This window comes from Pteropus vampyrus, unplaced genomic scaffold (genome assembly GCF_000151845.1).
Source record: "Pteropus vampyrus isolate Shadow unplaced genomic scaffold, Pvam_2.0 Scaffold95, whole genome shotgun sequence".
In the NCBI taxonomy this organism is placed as follows: Eukaryota; Metazoa; Chordata; class Mammalia; order Chiroptera; family Pteropodidae; genus Pteropus; species Pteropus vampyrus.
In genome coordinates, this window is record NW_011888876.1 from 3,995,776 (window position 1) to 3,999,859 (window position 4,084).

At 34.6% G+C, this 4,084-nt stretch overlaps 1 protein-coding gene across 3 annotated transcripts in view; it reads left to right on the forward strand.

Annotated features, from left to right (window-relative positions):
* SCAI (suppressor of cancer cell invasion) overlaps nucleotides 1–4,084 on the forward strand; it is a 115,225-nt gene that overhangs the window by 48,506 nt on the left and 62,635 nt on the right. The gene's annotated exons all lie outside the window — the stretch shown is intronic.

Below are 4,084 nucleotides of genomic sequence, written 5' to 3' on the forward strand. Positions count from 1 at the left end.
CTTTTTTTTTGTATTGCCCTCTTATGGTTTTGGTGTCAGGCTATGTTAGCTTTATTAAAATGAATGTTGCGTGTACTTCACTGTTAGTATGTTTTTTAAACTTGGTTTAAAACTTAGTTGTAAAACCATCTGGGTCTGGTGTCCTTTCTCCCTCCTTTCCCTCCTTTCCCCTTTCTTTCCCTGTCTTTTTATTCCAGAATAACACAGTCACATAATGGCAGTTATCTAAAAGGCAACAAAAAGATTAAGTGTTGTTGAAGATGTGGGAAACAAGGAACCTTCATGCACTATTGGTGGGATTGTGAACTGGTGCAGCCACTATGGAAAATAGTATGGAGAGTCCTTAAAAAATTAAAAATAGAACTACCATAAGACCCAACAACCCCACTTCTTGGTATTTATCCAAAGAAATCAAAAACACTAATTTGAAAAGGTATATGCACTTTTGTGTTCATTGTGGCATTGTTTACAGTAGCCAAGACATGGAAGCAACTTAAGTGTCCATCGATAGATGAATGGATAAAGAAGATATGGTACATCTACACAATGGAATATTACTCAGCCATAAAAAAGAATGCAGTTTTGCCACTTGCAACAATATGGATGGACCTAGAGGGTATTATGCAAAGTGAAATAAGTCAGAGATAATTGCTGGATGATTTCACTTATATATGGAATATAAAAAAAAACAACAACCAAGCAGACTCATAGATACAGGGAACAAATTGATGGTTGTCAGATGGAAGGGGTGTGAGGACTGGGAAGTACTGCCAGTTAAAAAAAAATTAGTCACTGAGATATATAATTATATTGTTATAATTATATATGGTCCCAGATGGGTACTAGACTTATCATGGTGGTTACTTTGTCAAATATATAAATGTCTAATCACTATATTATACACCTGAAACTAATATAATATTGTATGCCGACTATAATTTTAAAATAAATTTTAAAAATAATAACAGAAAAGTGTATAGATAATAAATGTATAGCTCAATGAATCCTTACAATGTTAACCCTAGGTCAAGAAGTACAATATTGCTAGCAACCCTCTTATTTCCTGCCTTCTCCTTAAAAGAAACCACTATCTTGCTCACTCTGTCCAATGTCATACCAGTTTTATTTGTTTTGGACTGTGGAATCATGTGGTATGTATTCTTTTCGTGTCTGCTTCCTCTTACTCAGCATCGTGATAGGTTCATCCATGTCGTTACAGGTGGCTGTAGTGTGTTCATTTTCATCACACTATAGTCCTCTGCTTATTCATTTCATTATTGATAAAAGTTGATTGCTTCCAGCTTTTGTCAATTACAAATTTTACCTCTGTGAACATTCTCTGTCTTTTGGTGCACGCGTGTTGCATCTCTGTTGGTATGCGCCTAGTGCTGAATCAAAGGATTTTTTTTAGCAGATGCTACTCAATAGTCTTCTAGTATTTCCTGTTGCTTCATAGTCTTCCCACACTGGGATTGTCAGGGTTTTTAATATTTGATACTGATAGATATGTAGCAGTAACTCATTTTGTCTTTAATTCGCATTTCTCTGACGACTAATGAAGGTCAGCAGCCTTTCGTTTGGCTCTCTCCTTTTGGCCTTACCCCTTCTCCTTTTTTATTGGATCTTTTTTTTTCTTATGGAAAAAAAAAGATCCAATAAAAAGATCACTTTATATCCATCAACTTGCCTTGTAGGGGTGCTTCATTTATTTTGGTTAGAAGTCCTTTTTCAAATATATATATTGCAAATATCTATGGCTTGTCTTTTCCCTTTTTAAATTGTGTCTTTAATGAACACTGTACTTGACTTTTAAAACAGTCCGATTTTTCCTTCATGATGAGTGCTTCGAGTAACCTGTTTAAGAAATTCTTTTTTACCCCGGGGTCATGAAGATAGTCTCCTATGTTATCATCTAAGAACTATGCTATTTCACTTCTTACTTTTACTTGCACAGTCTACCTAGAGTCAATTTTCATGTGTAGTGTAGGTGGGAATGAAGATTCATGTTTTTTCTTTTAATTTAGGTATCCAGATTCAGTTGACCCAGCAGTGGCTCTTTCTATTTATTTCTTTTTGATAAAATAATTTTTTCTTTATTGCTCGACTGTGCCACCTTTGTCATAAATCATGTGTCCATGTACGTGTGGCTTGTTTTTCAATTCTCTATTCTGCCGTATTGGTCTGTTTGTCTCTTGCACCAATACCACAGTCTTCAATCCTGGAGCTTTATAGAAGCCTTGACATCCAGTAGAATAAGTCCTCCCATGTTGTTCTTTTTCAAGATTATTTTAGCTGCTGTTGGCTCTTTGCATTTCCATATAAATTGTAGAATCAACTTGTCCATTTCCACAAATCTATTGAGATTTTGATAGGTATCGCACTCAATCCACAGACCAATTTAGTGAGAACTGATGTCTTTATCATTTTAAGGCTTCTAGTAAAATACATGGCATATTCTTAATTTTCTATAAGTCTTCTTTAATTTATCTCTCATTTTTTACAGTTTTCTGTGATAAGGTCTTGTACATCTGCATTGTGTTTATTCCTAGTTACTTGATATTATTTGGTGCTATTGTGATATAATCTTTTAAGGTTTCACTTTCTAGTTACTTATTCGTGGGGATACTGTTGGCCTTTTTATATTCACTTTATATCCATCAACTTGGCTAACCTCACTGGTTAATTCTGATAGTTTATCTCTAGGTTCTTTCGAAATTTCTGTGAAAAGATTCATATCATCTGTAATGATAGCTTTATATCTGTTTGTAGAAATATAATCAAATTAGATAAAATTAATTTTAATAATATATTTTCTCTAAATAACCAAAATATTATTTCAGCATATAACAATATACAAATTAGATTTTTACATCCTTTTTTTCATATTGTCTTTTAAATTTAGTGTGTTTTACATTAACAACACATCTCAGTTTAGAGTAGCCATGTTTCAAGTGCTAAGTGGCCACGTGTGGCTAATAACTACAGTTTTAGACATGGTAGGTCTGGGTCTAGAGGGTGACACAAACTTTTTTTTAAACAAATAATTTTTTTAATGAAATTTTAGCTTTTTCAGTTACAGTCGACATTCAATATTATATTAGTTTCAGGTATACAGCACAGTGGTTAGACATTTATATAATATATGAAGTGAAAAGTCTAATATACCTACCCACTAAGTACTCAAAAAGTCTAGTACCCACCTGGCACCATACATAGTTATTACAGTGTTATTGACTATATTCCTTATGCTGTGACTATTTTGTAACTGCCAGTTTGTACTTCTTAATCCCTTCACATTTTCCTAGCTCCCCAGCCTCCTCCCATCTGGCTGGCTATCATCAGTTTCTTCTCTGTATCTGTGAGTCTGGTTCTGTTTTGTTTTTTCTTTTTTAGATTCTACATATAAGTAAAACCGTATGGCATAAACCGATAGTTCTTACATGAGAACTTTTTATGGAGTCGCCGAAGAAGCCTCTACTGACTTGATTTTATGTAAGTGCCAGGGAAAGATTAGATTTTCTAGGAAGTTTTTACTGAAAAGGTGCCATTTGAATAATGTCTTGGACTATGTCTATAAATCTGCCAGGTGAACAAAATAGGCCAAGAGAGTAACATGCAAAATTGTAATATTATATAAGAGTAGAATTTGTTCAGAGCCTCGCAGGTATTTCACTGTGGTTGGAGATCAGGTAATTGGGTAAGAGTGAAATGCAAGACTGGCTGACAGGTCTTCACCAGTTCTCTGGTGATGAGTAATTTATCAGTAATGATAGTTCACCTGCTCCTTATGCTAAATTCCAGAAGTACGATTGCTGGGTCTGATAGTGTGAATATATTCCCCAATACATACAGAGAATCTCCCGGATCTGAACATTTACACTGCCCTTAGCAAATACACTGGTTTCAGTGTATACTCAAGTCTTGTAGTTAGTATATTTTCGATGTGCTAACTCTGCTGTATCGGGTGCGTATTTTGTTGATGAATGGCAAAGTAACATGTTGTTCTTATTAACATTGGTTACTACCGTCGAGTTCTCAGATCCCGTCCCAGCTTTACCAGTTGTCCCAATAGCATGCTTTATGG